Source organism: Channa argus, chromosome 24 (genome assembly GCF_033026475.1).
Source record: "Channa argus isolate prfri chromosome 24, Channa argus male v1.0, whole genome shotgun sequence".
NCBI classification, from domain to species: domain Eukaryota; kingdom Metazoa; phylum Chordata; class Actinopteri; order Anabantiformes; family Channidae; genus Channa; species Channa argus.
Genome location: NC_090220.1, coordinates 1,066,226 through 1,084,629, shown reverse-complemented (window position 1 = coordinate 1,084,629; position 18,404 = coordinate 1,066,226). Strand labels below are relative to the sequence as shown.

General features: G+C 47.0%; 1 protein-coding gene and 21 non-coding genes across 23 annotated transcripts in view; 1 reads left to right on the top strand and 21 right to left on the bottom strand.

The window, feature by feature from the left end:
- LOC137109149 (cilia- and flagella-associated protein 54-like) overlaps positions 1-18,404 on the top strand; it is a 166,370-nt gene that overhangs the window by 125,607 nt on the left and 22,359 nt on the right. The gene's annotated exons all lie outside the window — the stretch shown is intronic.
- Positions 134-206, bottom strand: trnar-acg (transfer RNA arginine (anticodon ACG)). Its single transcript has one exon. It is a non-coding gene; the product is annotated as a tRNA-Arg (tRNA).
- On the bottom strand, positions 433-504 carry trnah-gug (transfer RNA histidin (anticodon GUG)). Its single transcript has one exon. It is a non-coding gene; the product is annotated as a tRNA-His (tRNA).
- Positions 1,231-1,303, bottom strand: trnar-acg (transfer RNA arginine (anticodon ACG)). The gene has a single exon. It is a non-coding gene; the product is annotated as a tRNA-Arg (tRNA).
- On the bottom strand, positions 1,490-1,561 carry trnah-gug (transfer RNA histidin (anticodon GUG)). Its single transcript has one exon. It is a non-coding gene; the product is annotated as a tRNA-His (tRNA).
- On the bottom strand, positions 2,813-2,884 carry trnah-gug (transfer RNA histidin (anticodon GUG)). Its single transcript has one exon. It is a non-coding gene; the product is annotated as a tRNA-His (tRNA).
- On the bottom strand, positions 3,819-3,890 carry trnah-gug (transfer RNA histidin (anticodon GUG)). The gene has a single exon. It is a non-coding gene; the product is annotated as a tRNA-His (tRNA).
- On the bottom strand, positions 4,871-4,943 carry trnar-acg (transfer RNA arginine (anticodon ACG)). Its single transcript has one exon. It is a non-coding gene; the product is annotated as a tRNA-Arg (tRNA).
- On the bottom strand, positions 5,165-5,236 carry trnah-gug (transfer RNA histidin (anticodon GUG)). Its single transcript has one exon. It is a non-coding gene; the product is annotated as a tRNA-His (tRNA).
- trnar-acg (transfer RNA arginine (anticodon ACG)) lies at positions 6,386-6,458 on the bottom strand. Its single transcript has one exon. It is a non-coding gene; the product is annotated as a tRNA-Arg (tRNA).
- trnah-gug (transfer RNA histidin (anticodon GUG)) lies at positions 6,685-6,756 on the bottom strand. Its single transcript has one exon. It is a non-coding gene; the product is annotated as a tRNA-His (tRNA).
- trnah-gug (transfer RNA histidin (anticodon GUG)) lies at positions 8,796-8,867 on the bottom strand. Its single transcript has one exon. It is a non-coding gene; the product is annotated as a tRNA-His (tRNA).
- trnah-gug (transfer RNA histidin (anticodon GUG)) lies at positions 9,367-9,438 on the bottom strand. The gene has a single exon. It is a non-coding gene; the product is annotated as a tRNA-His (tRNA).
- trnah-gug (transfer RNA histidin (anticodon GUG)) lies at positions 10,690-10,761 on the bottom strand. Its single transcript has one exon. It is a non-coding gene; the product is annotated as a tRNA-His (tRNA).
- On the bottom strand, positions 11,696-11,767 carry trnah-gug (transfer RNA histidin (anticodon GUG)). Its single transcript has one exon. It is a non-coding gene; the product is annotated as a tRNA-His (tRNA).
- Positions 12,748-12,820, bottom strand: trnar-acg (transfer RNA arginine (anticodon ACG)). Its single transcript has one exon. It is a non-coding gene; the product is annotated as a tRNA-Arg (tRNA).
- On the bottom strand, positions 13,042-13,113 carry trnah-gug (transfer RNA histidin (anticodon GUG)). Its single transcript has one exon. It is a non-coding gene; the product is annotated as a tRNA-His (tRNA).
- trnar-acg (transfer RNA arginine (anticodon ACG)) lies at positions 14,263-14,335 on the bottom strand. Its single transcript has one exon. It is a non-coding gene; the product is annotated as a tRNA-Arg (tRNA).
- trnah-gug (transfer RNA histidin (anticodon GUG)) lies at positions 14,562-14,633 on the bottom strand. The gene has a single exon. It is a non-coding gene; the product is annotated as a tRNA-His (tRNA).
- trnah-gug (transfer RNA histidin (anticodon GUG)) lies at positions 16,673-16,744 on the bottom strand. The gene has a single exon. It is a non-coding gene; the product is annotated as a tRNA-His (tRNA).
- trnar-acg (transfer RNA arginine (anticodon ACG)) lies at positions 16,945-17,017 on the bottom strand. The gene has a single exon. It is a non-coding gene; the product is annotated as a tRNA-Arg (tRNA).
- On the bottom strand, positions 17,860-17,931 carry trnah-gug (transfer RNA histidin (anticodon GUG)). The gene has a single exon. It is a non-coding gene; the product is annotated as a tRNA-His (tRNA).

Genomic DNA, 18,404 nt, shown 5'->3' with positions numbered 1-18,404 from the left:
CTTTTTGTGAGTGTCAGTGTAACGGAGTAGTCCAGGCTAGTTTAGGACACGTTGAAAGATAACAGCGTTTTAGACTTGTACAGGCAAAGAGAGCGTAGCAACCGCACGTCACCTGATAACCAAAAGTAAACCTCGAGCTAGCCAGGAGTCGAACCTAGAATCTTCTGATCCGTAGTCAGACGCGTTATCCATTGCGCCACTAGCCCCAGTAGAGCTGTGTGTTCAGAAGAGCTTGGATCTCATTTCCCTAAATGGCCAAGCTCAGAAGAGCTTGGATCTCACTTCCCTAAATGGCCAAGCTCAGAATAGCTTGGATCTCATTACCCTAAATGGCCACGATTGTGTGATGTGTATCAGTTTAACACTTTGTAAAAAGATGCAGAGGCTAGAAAACCCCGAGAACAACAATGGCCTCGTGGCTTTTCCACTAAATGCCGTGACCCGGATTCGAACCGGGGTTGCTGCGACCACAACGCAGAGTACTAACCACTATACGATCACGGCCACTGGCCTGATCCTCTCTCTGGATTTGTTGAGGTTCTCACTGGAAGGTGGGCTGGCCTAGCAGTGCCTTTTTGTGAGTGTCAGTGTCACGGAGTTGTCCAGGCTAGTTTAGGACATGTTGAAAGATTACAGCGTTTTAGACTGTACAACCAGAGAGATCGTTGCAACCGCACCTCACCTCAGTAGTCCAGGATAGTTTATGACACGTTGAAAGATAACAGCGTTTTAGCCCTAGCACAGCAAAGGGCTCAAAAGAGCTTAGATCTCATTTTCCTAAATGGCCACGATTGTTGTGTCATGCTCTGAATTCAGATACACAGTTTGCCTTATGTTTCAGGTTATAAAACAGCTGATGGGGGAAGAAGTGTTATGTGTATCAGTTTAACACCTTGTAAAAAATGCAGAGGCTGGAAAACCCTGAGAACAACAATGGCCTCGTGGCTTTTCCACTAAATGCCATGACCCGGATTCGAACTGGGGTTCCTGCAGCCATAACGCAGAGTACTAACCACTATACGATCACGGCCGCTGGCCTGATGCTCTCTCTGGATTTGTTGAGGTTCTCATTGGAAGGTGGGCTGGCCTAGCAGTGCCTTTTTGTGAGTGTCAGTGTCACGGAGTTGTCCAGGCTAGTTTAGGACACGTTGAAAGATAACAGCGTTTTAGACTTGTACAGGCAAAGAGAGCGTAGCAACCGCACGTCACCTGATAACCAAAAGTAAACCGCGAGCTAGCCAGGAGTCGAACCTAGAATCTTCTGATCCGTAGTCAGACGCGTTATCCATTGCGCCACTAGCCCCAGTAGAGCTGTGTGTTCAGAAGAGCTTGGATCTCATTTCCCTAATGGCCAAGCTCAGAACAGCTTGGATCTCATTACCCTAAATGGCCACGATTGTGTGATGTGTATCAGTTTAACACTTTGTAAAAAGATGCAGAGGCTGGAAAACCCTGAGAACAACAATGGCCTCGTGGCTTTTCCACTAGATGCCGTGACCCGGATTCGAACCGGGGTTGCTGCGGCCACAACGCAGAGTACTAACCACTATACGATCACGGCCGCTGCCCTGATGCTCTCTCTGGATTTGTTAAGGTTCTCACTGGAAGGTGGGCTGGCCTAGCAGTGCCTTTTTGTGAGTGTGCCTTTTTGTGAGTGTCAGTGTAACGGAGTTGTCCAGGCTACTTTAGGACACGTTGAAAGGCCAGCCATTGAGTCTTTTCGTATCATATTTCATATATCTTGAACACTGTACTTCCAAGTTCGACCTTATTGAATTCTTTGTGAATTTGACGTCGTGGTAATTGATTTGGGTTCGTTTTCAAAGATAACAGCGTTTTAGACCGTACAGGCAAAGAGAGCGTAACCTGTTTCAGGTTATAAAACAGCTGATGGGGGAAGAAGTGTTATGTGTATCAGTTTAACACTTTGTAAAAAATGCAGAGGCTGGAAAACCCTGAGAACAACAATGGTCTCGTGGCTTTTCCACTAAATGCCATGACCCGGATTCGAACCGGGATTCCTGCAGCCACAACGCAGAGTACTAACCACTATACGATCACGGCCGCTGGCCTGATGCTCTCTCTGGATTTGTTGAGGTTCTCACTGGAAGGTGGGCTGGCCTAGCAGTGCCTTTTTGTGAGTGTGCCTTTTTGTGAGTGTCAGTGTAACGGAGTTGTCCAGGCTAGTTTAGGACACGTTGAAAGGCCAGCCATTGAGTCTTTTCGTATCATATTTCATATATGTTGAACACTGTACTCCCAAGTTCGACCTTAGTGAATTCTTTGTGAATTTGACGTCGTGGTAATTGATTTGGGTTCGTTTTCAAAGATAACAGCGTTTTAGACCGTACAGGCAAAGAGAGCGTAGCAACCGCACGTCACCTGATAACCAAAACATCCATCGCGCCACTAGCCCCAGCAGAGCTATGGGTTCAGAAGTGCTTGGAGCTTGGATCTCATTTCAAGTGAGCATTTATTATACGATCCAAACGTCACCTGATAACCAAAAGGTAAACCGCGAGCTAGCCAGGAGTCCAACCTAGAATCTTCTGATTCGTAGTCAGACGCGTTATCCATTGCCCCACTAGCCCCAGCAGAGATATGGATTCAGAAGAGCTTGGATCTCATTTCCCTAAATGGCCACGATTGTTGTGTCGTGCTCTGAACGCAGATACACAGTTTGCCTTATGTTTCAGGTTATAAAACAGCTGATGGGGGAAGACGTGTTATGTGTATCTGTTTAACACTTTGTAAAAGATGCAGAGGCTGGAAAACCCTGAGAACAACAATGGACTCGTGGCTGTCCAATAAATGCCGTGACCCGGATTCGAACCGGGGTTGCTGCGGCCACAACGCAGTGTACTGACCACTATACGATCACGGCCGCTGCCCTGATGCTCTCTTTGGATTTGTTGAGATTCTCACTGGAAGGTGGGCTGGCCTAGCAGTGCCTTTTTGTGAGTGTCAGTGTAACGGAGTTGTCCAGGCTAGTTTAGGACACGTTGAAAGGCCAATCCATTGCGCCACTAGCCCCAGTAGAGCTGTGTGTTCAGAAGAGCTTGGATCTCATTTCCCTAAATGGCCAAGCTCAGATGAGGTTGGATCTCACTTCCCTAAATGGCCAAGCTCAGAACAGCTTGGATCTCATTACCCTAAATGGCCACGATTGTGTGATGTGTATCAGTTTAACACTTTGTAAAAAGATGCAGATGCCTTTTTTTGAGTGTCAGTGTAACGGAGTTGTCCAGGCTAGTTTAGGACACGTTGAAAGATAACAGCGTTTTAGACTGTACAGGCAGAGAGAGAGTTGCAACCGCACCTCATCTCAGTAGTCCAGGCTAGTTTAGGACACGTTGAAAGGCCAGACATTGAGTCTTTACGTATCATATTTCATATATGTTGAACACTGTACTCCCAAGTTCGACCTTAGTGAATTCTTTGTGAATTTGACGTCGTGGTAATTGATTTGGGTTCGTTTTCAAAGATAACAGCGTTTTAGACCGTACAGGCAAAGAGAGCGTAGCAACCGCACGTCACCTGATAACCAAAAGGAAACCGCGAGCTAGCCAGGAGTCGAACCTAGAATCTTCTGATCCGTAGTTATACGCGTTATCCATTGCGCCACTAGCCCCAGTAGAGCTGGGTGTTCAGAAGAGCTTGGATCTCATTTCCCTAAATGGCCAAGCTCAGAACAGCTTGGATCTCATTACCCTAAATGGCCACGATTGTGTGATGTGTATCAGTTTAACACTTTGTAAAAAGATGCAGAGGCTAGAAAACCCCGAGAACAACAATGGCCTCGTGGCTTTTCCACTAAATGCCGTGACCCGGATTCGAACCGGGGTTGCTGCGGCCACAACGCAGAGTACTAACCACTATACGATCACGGCCACTGGTCTGATGCTCTCTCTGGATTTGTTGAGGTTCTCACTGGAAGGTGGGCTGGCCTAGCAGTGCCTTTTTGTGAGTGTCAGTGTCACGGAGTTGTCCAGGCTAGTTTAGGACACGTTGAAAGATAACAGCGTTTTAGACTGTACAGCCAGAGAGATCGTTGCAACCGCACCTCACCTCAGTAGTCCAGGATAGTTTATGACACGTTGAAAGATAACAGCGTTTTTGCCCTAGCACAGCAAAGGGCTCAAAAGAGCTTAGATCTCATTTTCCTAAATGGCCACGATTGTTGTGTCATGCTCTGAATTCAGATACACAGTTTGCCTTATGTTTCAGGTTATAAAACATCTGATGGGGGAAGAAGTGTTATGTGTCTCAGTTTAACACTTTGTAAAAAATGCAGAGGCTGGAAAACCCTGAGAACAACAATGGCCTCATGGCTTTTCCACTAAATGCCTTGACCCGGATTCGAACCGGGGTTGCTGCGGCCACAACGCAGAGTACTAACCACTATACGATCACGGCCGCTGCCCTGATGCTCTCTCTGGATTTGTCGAGGTTCTCACTGGAAGGTGGGCTGGCCTAGCAGTGCCTTTTTTTGAGTGTGCCTTTTTGTGAGTGTCAGTGTAACGGAGTAGTCCAGGCTAGTTTAGGACACTTTGAAAGGCCAGCCATTGAGTCTTTTCGTATCATATTTCATATATGTTGAACACTGTACTCCCAAGTTCGACCTTAGTGAATTCTTTGTGAATTTGACGTCGTGGTAATTGATTTGGGTTCGTTTTCAAATATAACAGCGTTTTAGACCGTACAGGCAAAGAGAGCGTAGCAACCGCACGTCACCTGATAACCAAAATATCCATCACGCCACTAGCCCCAGCAGAGCTATGGGTTCAGAAGTGCTTGGAGCTTGGATCTCATTTCAAGTGAGCATTTATTATACGATCCAAACGTCACCTGATAACCAAAAGGTAAACCGCGAGCTAGCCAGGAGTTGAACCTAGAATCTTCTGATTCGTAGTCAGACGCGTTATCCATTGCGCCACTAGCCCCAGCAGAGCCATGGATTCAGAAGAGCTTGGATCTCATTTCCCTAAATGGCCACGATTGTTGTGTCGTGCTCTGAACGCAGATACACAGTTTGCCTTATGTTTCAGGTTATAAAACAGCTGATGGGGGAAGACGTGTTATGTGTATCTGTTTAACACTTTGTAAAAGATGCAGAGTCTGGAAAACCCTGAGAACAACAATGGCCTCGTGGCTGTCCAATAAATGCCGTGACCCGGATTCGAACCGGGGTTGCTGCGGCCACAACGCAGAGTACTAACCACTATACGATCACGGCCGCTGCCCTGATGCTCTCTTTGGATTTGTTGAGGTTCTCACTGGAAGGTGGGCTGGCCTAGCAGTGCCTTTTTGTGAGTGTCAGTGTAACGGAGTTGTCCAGGCTAGTTTAGGACACGTTGAAAGGCCAATCCATTGCGCCACTAGCCCCAGTAGAGCTGTGTGTTCAGAAGAGCTTGGATCTCATTTCCCTAAATGGCCAAGCTCAGATGAGGTTGGATCTCACTTCCCTAAATGGCCAAGCTCAGAACAGCTTGGATCTCATTACCCTAAATGGCCACGATTGTGTGATGTGTATCAGTTTAACACTTTGTAAAAAGATGCAGATGCCTTTTTTTGAGTGTCAGTGTAACGGAGTTGTCCAGGCTAGTTTAGGACACGTTGAAAGATAACAGCGTTTTAGACTGTACAGGCAGAGAGAGAGTTGCAACCGCACCTCATCTCAGTAGTCCAGGCTAGTTTAGGACACGTTGAAAGATAACAGCGTTTTAGACTTGTACAGGCAAAGAGAGCGTAGCAACCGCACGTCACCTGATAACCAAAAATAAACCTCTAGCTAGCCAGAAGTCGAACCTAGAATCTTCTGATCCGTAGTCAGACGCGTTATCCATTGCGCCACTAGCCCCAGTAGAGCTGTGTGTTCAGAAGAGCTTGGATCTCATTTCCCTAAATGGCCAAGCTCAGATGAGGTTGGATCTCACTTCCCTAAATGGCCAAGCTCAGAACAGCTTGGATCTCATTACCCTAAATGGCCACGATTGTGTGATGTGTATCAGTTTAACACTTTGTAAAAAGATGCAGATGCCTTTTTTTGAGTGTCAGTGTAACGGAGTTGTCCAGGCTAGTTTAGGACACGTTGAAAGATAACAGCGTTTTAGACTGTACAGGCAGAGAGAGAGTTGCAACCGCACCTCATCTCAGTAGTCCAGGCTAGTTTAGGACACGTTGAAAGGCCAGCCATTGAGTCTTTACGTATCATATTTCATATATGTTGAACACTGTACTCCCAAGTTCGACCTTAGTGAATTCTTTGTGAATTTGACGTCGTGGTAATTGATTTGGGTTCGTTTTCAAAGATAACAGCGTTTTAGACCGTACAGGCAAAGAGAGCGTAGCAACCGCACGTCACCTGATAACCAAAAGGAAACCGCGAGCTAGCCAGGAGTCGAACCTAGAATCTTCTGATCCGTAGTCAGACGCGTTATCCATTGCGCCACTAACCCCAGTAGAAATGTGTGTTCAGAAGAGCTTGGATCTCATTTCCCTAAATGGCCAAGCTCAGAAGAGCTTGGATCTCACTTCCCTAAATGGCCAAGCTCAGAACAGCTTGGATCTCATTACCCTAAATGGCCACGATTGTGTGATGTGTATCAGTTTAACACTTTGTAAAAAGATGCAGAGGCTAGAAAACCCCGAGAACAACAATGGCCTCGTGGCTTTTCCACTAAATGCCGTGACCCGGATTCGAACCGGGGTTGCTGCGGCCACAACGCAGAGTACTAACCACTATACGATCACGGCCACTGGTCTGATGCTCTCTCTGGATTTGTTGAGGTTCTCACTGGAAGGTGGGCTGGCCTAGCAGTGCCTTTTTGTGAGTGTCAGTGTCACGGAGTTGTCCAGGCTAGTTTAGGACACGTTGAAAGATAACAGCGTTTTAGACTGTACAGCCAGAGAGATCGTTGCAACCGCACCTCACCTCAGTAGTCCAGGATAGTTTATGACACGTTGAAAGATAACAGCGTTTTTGCCCTAGCACAGCAAAGGGCTCAAAAGAGCTTAGATCTCATTTTCCTAAATGGCCACGATTGTTATTTCATGCTCTGAATTCAGATACACAGTTTGCCTTATGTTTCAGGTTATAAAACATCTGATGGGGGAAGAAGTGTTATGTGTCTCAGTTTAACACTTTGTAAAAAATGCAGAGGCTGGAAAACCCTGAGAACAACAATGGCCTCGTGGCTTTTCCACTAAATGCCGTGACCCGGATGCGAACCGGGGTTCCTGCGGCCACAACGCAGAGTACTAACCACTATACGATCACGGCCGCTGCCCTGATGCTCTCTCTGGATTTGTTGAGGTTCTCACTGGAAGGTGGGCTGGCCTAGCAGTGCCTTTTTGTGAGTGTCAGTGTCACGGAGTTGTCCAGGCTAGTTTAGGACACGTTGAAAGATAACAGCGTTTTAGCCCTAGCACAACAAAGGGCTCAGAAGAGCTTAGATCTCATTTTCCTAAATGGCCACGATTGTTGTGTCATGCTCTGAATTCAGATACACAGTTTGCCTTATGTTTCAGGTTATAAAACAGCTGATGGGGGAAGAAGTGTTATGTGTATCAGTTTAACACTTTGTAAAAGATGCAGAGGCTGGAAAACCCTGAGAACAACAATGGCCTCGTGGCTTTTCCACTAAATGCCGTGACCCGGATGCGAACCGGGGTTCCTGCGGCCACAACGCAGAGTACTAACCACTATACGATCACGGCCGCTGCCCTGATGCTCTCTCTGGATTTGTTGAGGTTCTCACCGGAAGGTGGGCTGGCCTAGCAGTGCCTTTTTGTGAGTGTCAGTGTAACGGAGTTGTCCAGGCTAGTTTAGGACACGTTGAAAGATAACAGCGTTTTAGACTTGTACAGGCAAAGACAGCGTAGCAACCGCACGTCACCTGATAACCAAAAGTAAACCGCGAGCTAGCCAGGAGTCTAACCTAGAATCTTCTGATCCGTAGTCAGACGCGTTATCCATTGCACCACTAGCCCCAGTAGACCTGTGTGTTCAGAAGAGCTTGGATCTCATTTCCCTAAATGGCCAAGCTCAGAACAGCTTGGATCTCATTACCCTAAATGGCCATGATTGTGTGATGTGTATCAGTTTAACACTTTGCAAAAAGATGCAGAGGCTGGAAAACCCTGAGAACAACAATGGCCTCATGGCTTTTCCACTAAATGCCTTGACCCGGATTCGAACCGGGGTTGCTGCGGCCACAACGCAGAGTACTAACCACTATACGATCACGGCCGCTACCCTGATGCTCTCTCTGGATTTGTCGAGGTTCTCACTGGAAGGTGGGCTGGCCTAGCAGTGCCTTTTTGTGAGTGTCAGTGTAACGGAGTAGTCCAGGCTAGTTTAGGACACGTTGAAAGGCCAGCCATTGAGTCCTTTCGTATCATATTTCATATATGTTGAACACTGTACTCCCAAGTTCGACCTTAGTGAATTCTTTGTGAATTTGACGTCGTGGTAATTGATTTGGGTTCGTTTTCAAAGATAACAGCGTTTTAGACCGTACAGGCAAAGAGAGCGTAGCAACTGCACGTCACATGATAACCAAAAGAAAACCGCAAGCTAGCCAGGAGTCGAACCTAGAATCTTCTGATCCGTAGTCAGACGCTTTATCCATTGCGCCACTAGCCCCAGCAGAGCTATGGATTCAGAACAGCTTGGATCTCATTTCCCTAAATGGCCACGATTGTGTGATGTGTATAAGTTTAACACTTTGTAAAAAGATGCAGAGGCTAGAAAACCCTGAGAACAACAATGGCCTCGTGGCTTTTCCACTAAATGCCGTGACCCGGATTCGAACCGGGGTTGCTGCGGCCACAACGCAGAGTACTAACCACTATACGATCACGGCCGCTGGCCTGATGCTCTATCTGGATTTGTTGAGGTTCTCACTGGAAGGTGGGCTGGCCTAGCAGTGCCTTTTTGTGAGTGTCAGTGTCACGGAGTTGTCCAGGCTAGTTTAGGAGACGTTGAAAGATAACAGCGTTTTAGACTTGTACAGGCAAAGACAGCGTAGCAACCGCACGTCACCTGATAACCAAAAGTAAACTGCGAGCTAGCCAGGAGTCGAACCTAGAATCTTCTGATCCGTAGTCAGACGCTTTATCCATTGCGCCACTAGCCCCAGTAGAGCTGTGTGTTCAGAAGAGCTTGGATCTCATTTCCCTAAATGGCCAAGCTCACAAGAGCTTGGATCTCGCTTCCCTTAATGGCCAAGCTCAGAACAGCTTGGATCTCATTACCCTAAATGGCCACGATTGTGTGATGTGTATCAGTTTAACACTTTGTAAAAAGATGCAGAGGCTGGAAAACCCTGAGAACAACAATGGCCTCGTGGCTTTTCCACTAGATGCCGTGACCCGGATTCGAACCGGGGTTGCTGCGGCCACAACGCAGAGTACTAACCACTATACGATCACGGCCGCTGCCCTGATGCTCTCTCTGGATTTGTTAAGGTTCTCACTGGAAGGTGGGCTGGCCTAGCAGTGCCTTTTTGTGAGTGTGCCTTTTTGTGAGTGTCAGTGTAACGGAGTTGTCCAGGCTACTTTAGGACACGTTGAAAGGCCAGCCATTGAGTCTTTTCGTATCATATTTCATATATCTTGAACACTGTACTTCCAAGTTCGACCTTATTGAATTCTTTGTGAATTTGACGTCGTGGTAATTGATTTGGGTTCGTTTTCAAAGATAACAGCGTTTTAGACCGTACAGGCAAAGAGAGCGTAACCTGTTTCAGGTTATAAAACAGCTGATGGGGGAAGAAGTGTTATGTGTATCAGTTTAACACTTTGTAAAAAATGCAGAGGCTGGAAAACCCTGAGAACAACAATGGTCTCGTGGCTTTTCCACTAAATGCCATGACCCGGATTCGAACCGGGATTCCTGCAGCCACAACGCAGAGTACTAACCACTATACGATCACGGCCGCTGGCCTGATGCTCTCTCTGGATTTGTTGAGGTTCTCACTGGAAGGTGGGCTGGCCTAGCAGTGCCTTTTTGTGAGTGTGCCTTTTTGTGAGTGTCAGTGTAACGGAGTTGTCCAGGCTAGTTTAGGACACGTTGAAAGGCCAGCCATTGAGTCTTTTCGTATCATATTTCATATATGTTGAACACTGTACTCCCAAGTTCGACCTTAGTGAATTCTTTGTGAATTTGACGTCGTGGTAATTGATTTGGGTTCGTTTTCAAAGATAACAGCGTTTTAGACCGTACAGGCAAAGAGAGCGTAGCAACCGCACGTCACCTGATAACCAAAACATCCATCGCGCCACTAGCCCCAGCAGAGCTATGGGTTCAGAAGTGCTTGGAGCTTGGATCTCATTTCAAGTGAGCATTTATTATACGATCCAAACGTCACCTGATAACCAAAAGGTAAACCGCGAGCTAGCCAGGAGTCCAACCTAGAATCTTCTGATTCGTAGTCAGACGCGTTATCCATTGCCCCACTAGCCCCAGCAGAGATATGGATTCAGAAGAGCTTGGATCTCATTTCCCTAAATGGCCACGATTGTTGTGTCGTGCTCTGAACGCAGATACACAGTTTGCCTTATGTTTCAGGTTATAAAACAGCTGATGGGGGAAGACGTGTTATGTGTATCTGTTTAACACTTTGTAAAAGATGCAGAGGCTGGAAAACCCTGAGAACAACAATGGACTCGTGGCTGTCCAATAAATGCCGTGACCCGGATTCGAACCGGGGTTGCTGCGGCCACAACGCAGTGTACTGACCACTATACGATCACGGCCGCTGCCCTGATGCTCTCTTTGGATTTGTTGAGATTCTCACTGGAAGGTGGGCTGGCCTAGCAGTGCCTTTTTGTGAGTGTCAGTGTAACGGAGTTGTCCAGGCTAGTTTAGGACACGTTGAAAGGCCAATCCATTGCGCCACTAGCCCCAGTAGAGCTGTGTGTTCAGAAGAGCTTGGATCTCATTTCCCTAAATGGCCAAGCTCAGATGAGGTTGGATCTCACTTCCCTAAATGGCCAAGCTCAGAACAGCTTGGATCTCATTACCCTAAATGGCCACGATTGTGTGATGTGTATCAGTTTAACACTTTGTAAAAAGATGCAGATGCCTTTTTTTGAGTGTCAGTGTAACGGAGTTGTCCAGGCTAGTTTAGGACACGTTGAAAGATAACAGCGTTTTAGACTGTACAGGCAGAGAGAGAGTTGCAACCGCACCTCATCTCAGTAGTCCAGGCTAGTTTAGGACACGTTGAAAGGCCAGACATTGAGTCTTTACGTATCATATTTCATATATGTTGAACACTGTACTCCCAAGTTCGACCTTAGTGAATTCTTTGTGAATTTGACGTCGTGGTAATTGATTTGGGTTCGTTTTCAAAGATAACAGCGTTTTAGACCGTACAGGCAAAGAGAGCGTAGCAACCGCACGTCACCTGATAACCAAAAGGAAACCGCGAGCTAGCCAGGAGTCGAACCTAGAATCTTCTGATCCGTAGTTATACGCGTTATCCATTGCGCCACTAGCCCCAGTAGAGCTGGGTGTTCAGAAGAGCTTGGATCTCATTTCCCTAAATGGCCAAGCTCAGAACAGCTTGGATCTCATTACCCTAAATGGCCACGATTGTGTGATGTGTATCAGTTTAACACTTTGTAAAAAGATGCAGAGGCTAGAAAACCCCGAGAACAACAATGGCCTCGTGGCTTTTCCACTAAATGCCGTGACCCGGATTCGAACCGGGGTTGCTGCGGCCACAACGCAGAGTACTAACCACTATACGATCACGGCCACTGGTCTGATGCTCTCTCTGGATTTGTTGAGGTTCTCACTGGAAGGTGGGCTGGCCTAGCAGTGCCTTTTTGTGAGTGTCAGTGTCACGGAGTTGTCCAGGCTAGTTTAGGACACGTTGAAAGATAACAGCGTTTTAGACTGTACAGCCAGAGAGATCGTTGCAACCGCACCTCACCTCAGTAGTCCAGGATAGTTTATGACACGTTGAAAGATAACAGCGTTTTTGCCCTAGCACAGCAAAGGGCTCAAAAGAGCTTAGATCTCATTTTCCTAAATGGCCACGATTGTTGTGTCATGCTCTGAATTCAGATACACAGTTTGCCTTATGTTTCAGGTTATAAAACATCTGATGGGGGAAGAAGTGTTATGTGTCTCAGTTTAACACTTTGTAAAAAATGCAGAGGCTGGAAAACCCTGAGAACAACAATGGCCTCATGGCTTTTCCACTAAATGCCTTGACCCGGATTCGAACCGGGGTTGCTGCGGCCACAACGCAGAGTACTAACCACTATACGATCACGGCCGCTGCCCTGATGCTCTCTCTGGATTTGTCGAGGTTCTCACTGGAAGGTGGGCTGGCCTAGCAGTGCCTTTTTTTGAGTGTGCCTTTTTGTGAGTGTCAGTGTAACGGAGTAGTCCAGGCTAGTTTAGGACACTTTGAAAGGCCAGCCATTGAGTCTTTTCGTATCATATTTCATATATGTTGAACACTGTACTCCCAAGTTCGACCTTAGTGAATTCTTTGTGAATTTGACGTCGTGGTAATTGATTTGGGTTCGTTTTCAAATATAACAGCGTTTTAGACCGTACAGGCAAAGAGAGCGTAGCAACCGCACGTCACCTGATAACCAAAATATCCATCACGCCACTAGCCCCAGCAGAGCTATGGGTTCAGAAGTGCTTGGAGCTTGGATCTCATTTCAAGTGAGCATTTATTATACGATCCAAACGTCACCTGATAACCAAAAGGTAAACCGCGAGCTAGCCAGGAGTCGAACCTAGAATCTTCTGATTCGTAGTCAGACGCGTTATCCATTGCGCCACTAGCCCCAGCAGAGCCATGGATTCAGAAGAGCTTGGATCTCATTTCCCTAAATGGCCACGATTGTTGTGTCGTGCTCTGAACGCAGATACACAGTTTGCCTTATGTTTCAGGTTATAAAACAGCTGATGGGGGAAGACGTGTTATGTGTATCTGTTTAACACTTTGTAAAAGATGCAGAGTCTGGAAAACCCTGAGAACAACAATGGCCTCGTGGCTGTCCAATAAATGCCGTGACCCGGATTCGAACCGGGGTTGCTGCGGCCACAACGCAGAGTACTAACCACTATACGATCACGGCCGCTGCCCTGATGCTCTCTTTGGATTTGTTGAGGTTCTCACTGGAAGGTGGGCTGGCCTAGCAGTGCCTTTTTGTGAGTGTCAGTGTAACGGAGTTGTCCAGGCTAGTTTAGGACACGTTGAAAGGCCAATCCATTGCGCCACTAGCCCCAGTAGAGCTGTGTGTTCAGAAGAGCTTGGATCTCATTTCCCTAAATGGCCAAGCTCAGATGAGGTTGGATCTCACTTCCCTAAATGGCCAAGCTCAGAACAGCTTGGATCTCATTACCCTAAATGGCCACGATTGTGTGATGTGTATCAGTTTAACACTTTGTAAAAAGATGCAGATGCCTTTTTTTGAGTGTCAGTGTAACGGAGTTGTCCAGGCTAGTTTAGGACACGTTGAAAGATAACAGCGTTTTAGACTGTACAGGCAGAGAGAGAGTTGCAACCGCACCTCATCTCAGTAGTCCAGGCTAGTTTAGGACACGTTGAAAGATAACAGCGTTTTAGACTTGTACAGGCAAAGAGAGCGTAGCAACCGCACGTCACCTGATAACCAAAAATAAACCTCTAGCTAGCCAGAAGTCGAACCTAGAATCTTCTGATCCGTAGTCAGACGCGTTATCCATTGCGCCACTAGCCCCAGTAGAGCTGTGTGTTCAGAAGAGCTTGGATCTCATTTCCCTAAATGGCCAAGCTCAGATGAGGTTGGATCTCACTTCCCTAAATGGCCAAGCTCAGAACAGCTTGGATCTCATTACCCTAAATGGCCACGATTGTGTGATGTGTATCAGTTTAACACTTTGTAAAAAGATGCAGATGCCTTTTTTTGAGTGTCAGTGTAACGGAGTTGTCCAGGCTAGTTTAGGACACGTTGAAAGATAACAGCGTTTTAGACTGTACAGGCAGAGAGAGAGTTGCAACCGCACCTCATCTCAGTAGTCCAGGCTAGTTTAGGACACGTTGAAAGGCCAGCCATTGAGTCTTTACGTATCATATTTCATATATGTTGAACACTGTACTCCCAAGTTCGACCTTAGTGAATTCTTTGTGAATTTGACGTCGTGGTAATTGATTTGGGTTCGTTTTCAAAGATAACAGCGTTTTAGACCGTACAGGCAAAGAGAGCGTAGCAACCGCACGTCACCTGATAACCAAAAGGAAACCGCGAGCTAGCCAGGAGTCGAACCTAGAATCTTCTGATCCGTAGTCAGACGCGTTATCCATTGCGCCACTAACCCCAGTAGAAATGTGTGTTCAGAAGAGCTTGGATCTCATTTCCCTAAATGGCCAAGCTCAGAAGAGCTTGGATCTCACTTCCCTAAATGGCCAAGCTCAGAACAGCTTGGATCTCATTACCCTAAATGGCCACGATTGTGTGATGTGTATCAGTTTAACACTTTGTAAAAAGATGCAGAGGCTAGAAAACCCCGAGAACAACAATGGCCTCGTGGCTTTTCCACTAAATGCCGTGACCCGGATTCGAACCGGGGTTGCTGCGGCCACAACGCAGAGTACTAACCACTATACGATCACGGCCACTGGTCTGATGCTCTCTCTGGATTTGTTGAGGTTCTCACTGGAAGGTGGGCTGGCCTAGCAGTGCCTTTTTGTGAGTGTCAGTGTCACGGAGTTGTCCAGGCTAGTTTAGGACACGTTGAAAGATAACAGCGTTTTAGACTGTACAGCCAGAGAGATCGTTGCAACCGCACCTCACCTCAGTAGTCCAGGATAGTTTATGACACGTTGAAAGATAACAGCGTTTTTGCCCTAGCACAGCAAAGGGCTCAAAAGAGCTTAGATCTCATTTTCCTAAATGGCCACGATTGTTATTTCATGCTCTGAATTCAGATACACAGTTTGCCTTATGTTTCAGGTTATAAAACATCTGATGGGGGAAGAAGTGTTATGTGTCTCAGTTTAACACTTTGTAAAAAATGCAGAGGCTGGAAAACCCTGAGAACAACAATGGCCTCGTGGCTTTTCCACTAAATGCCGTGACCCGGATGCGAACCGGGGTTCCTGCGGCCACAACGCAGAGTACTAACCACTATACGATCACGGCCGCTGCCCTGATGCTCTCTCTGGATTTGTTGAGGTTCTCACTGGAAGGTGGGCTGGCCTAGCAGTGCCTTTTTGTGAGTGTCAGTGTCACGGAGTTGTCCAGGCTAGTTTAGGACACGTTGAAAGATAACAGCGTTTTAGCCCTAGCACAACAAAGGGCTCAGAAGAGCTTAGATCTCATTTTCCTAAATGGCCACGATTGTTGTGTCATGCTCTGAATTCAGATACACAGTTTGCCTTATGTTTCAGGTTATAAAACAGCTGATGGGGGAAGAAGTGTTATGTGTATCAGTTTAACACTTTGTAAAAGATGCAGAGGCTGGAAAACCCTGAGAACAACAATGGCCTCGTGGCTTTTCCACTAAATGCCGTGACCCGGATGCGAACCGGGGTTCCTGCGGCCACAACGCAGAGTACTAACCACTATACGATCACGGCCGCTGCCCTGATGCTCTCTCTGGATTTGTTGAGGTTCTCACCGGAAGGTGGGCTGGCCTAGCAGTGCCTTTTTGTGAGTGTCAGTGTAACGGAGTTGTCCAGGCTAGTTTAGGACACGTTGAAAGATAACAGCGTTTTAGACTTGTACAGGCAAAGACAGCGTAGCAACCGCACGTCACCTGATAACCAAAAGTAAACCGCGAGCTAGCCAGGAGTCTAACCTAGAATCTTCTGATCCGTAGTCAGACGCGTTATCCATTGCACCACTAGCCCCAGTAGACCTGTGTGTTCAGAAGAGCTTGGATCTCATTTCCCTAAATGGCCAAGCTCAGAACAGCTTGGATCTCATTACCCTAAATGGCCATGATTGTGTGATGTGTATCAGTTTAACACTTTGCAAAAAGATGCAGAGGCTGGAAAACCCTGAGAACAACAATGGCCTCATGGCTTTTCCACTAAATGCCTTGACCCGGATTCGAACCGGGGTTGCTGCGGCCACAACGCATAGTACTAACCACTATACGATCACGGCCGCTGCCCTGATGCTCTCTCTGGATTTGTCGAGGTTCTCACTGGAAGGTGGGCTGGCCTAGCAGTGCCTTTTTGTGAGTGTCAGTGTAACGGAGTAGTCCAGGCTAGTTTAGGACACGTTGAAAGGCCAGCCATTGAGTCTTTTCGTATCATATTTCATATATGTTGAACACTGTACTCCCAAGTTCGACCTTAGTGAATTCTTTGTGAATTTGACGTCGTGGTAATTGATTTGGGTTCGTTTTCAAAGATAACAGCGTTTTAGACCGTACAGGCAAAGAGAGCGTAGCAACCGCACGTCACATGATAACCAAAAGAAAACCGCAAGCTAGCCAGGAGTCGAACCTAGAATCTTCTGATCCGTAGTCAGACGCTTTATCCATTGCGCCACTAGCCCCAGCAGAGCTATGGATTCAGAACAGCTTGGATCTCATTTCCCTAAATGGCCACGATTGTGTGATGTGTATAAGTTTAACACTTTGTAAAAAGATGCAGAGGCTAGAAAACCCTGAGAACAACAATGGCCTCGTGGCTTTTCCACTAAATGCCGTGACCCGGATTCGAACCGGGGTTGCTGCGGCCACAACGCAGAGTACTAACCACTATACGATCACGGCCGCTGGCCTGATGCTCTATCTGGATTTGTTGAGGTTCTCACTGGAAGGTGGGCTGGCCTAGCAGTGCCTTTTTGTTAGTGTCAGTGTCACGGAGTTGTCCAGGCTAGTTTAGGAGACGTTGAAAGATAACAGCGTTTTAGACTTGTACAGGCAAAGACAGCGTAGCAACCGCACGTCACCTGATAACCAAAAGTAAACCGCGAGCTAGCCAGGAGTCGAACCTAGAATCTTCTGATCCGTAGTCAGACGCGTTATCCATTGCACCACTAGCCCCAGTAGACCTGTGTGTTCAGAAGAGCTTGGATCTCATTTCCCTAAATGGCCAAGCTCAGAACAGCTTGGATCTCATTACCCTAAATGGCCAAGCTCAGAACAGCTTGGATCTCATTACCCTAAATGGCCATGATTGTGTGATGTGTATCAGTTTAACACTTTGCAAAAAGATGCAGAGGCTGGAAAACCCTGAGAACAACAATGGCCTCATGGCTTTTCCACTAAATGCCTTGACCCGGATTCGAACCGGGGTTGCTGCGGCCACAACGCAGAGTACTAACCACTATACGATCACGGCCGCTACCCTGATGCTCTCTCTGGATTTGTCGAGGTTCTCACTGGAAGGTGGGCTGGCCTAGCAGTGCCTTTTTGTGAGTGTCAGTGTAACGGAGTAGTCCAGGCTAGTTTAGGACACGTTGAAAGGCCAGCCATTGAGTCCTTTCGTATCATATTTCATATATGTTGAACACTGTACTCCCAAGTTCGACCTTAGTGAATTCTTTGTGAATTTGACGTCGTGGTAATTGATTTGGGTTCGTTTTCAAAGATAACAGCGTTTTAGACCGTACAGGCAAAGAGAGCGTAGCAACTGCACGTCACATGATAACCAAAAGAAAACCGCAAGCTAGCCAGGAGTCGAACCTAGAATCTTCTGATCCGTAGTCAGACGCTTTATCCATTGCGCCACTAGCCCCAGCAGAGCTATGGATTCAGAACAGCTTGGATCTCATTTCCCTAAATGGCCACGATTGTGTGATGTGTATAAGTTTAACACTTTGTAAAAAGATGCAGAGGCTAGAAAACCCTGAGAACAACAATGGCCTCGTGGCTTTTCCACTAAATGCCGTGACCCGGATTCGAACCGGGGTTGCTGCGGCCACAACGCAGAGTACTAACCACTATACGATCACGGCCGCTGGCCTGATGCTCTATCTGGATTTGTTGAGGTTCTCACTGGAAGGTGGGCTGGCCTAGCAGTGCCTTTTTGTGAGTGTCAGTGTCACGGAGTTGTCCAGGCTAGTTTAGGAGACGTTGAAAGATAACAGCGTTTTAGACTTGTACAGGCAAAGACAGCGTAGCAACCGCACGTCACCTGATAACCAAAAGTAAACTGCGAGCTAGCCAGGAGTCGAACCTAGAATCTTCTGATCCGTAGTCAGACGCTTTATCCATTGCGCCACTAGCCCCAGTAGAGCTGTGTGTTCAGAAGAGCTTGGATCTCATTTCCCTAAATGGCCAAGCTCACAAGAGCTTGGATCTCGCTTCCCTTAATGGCCAAGCTCAGAACAGCTTGGATCTCATTACCCTAAATGGCCACGATTGTGTGATGTGTATCAGTTTAACACTTTGTAAAAAGATGCAGAGGCTGGAAAACCCTGAGAACAAC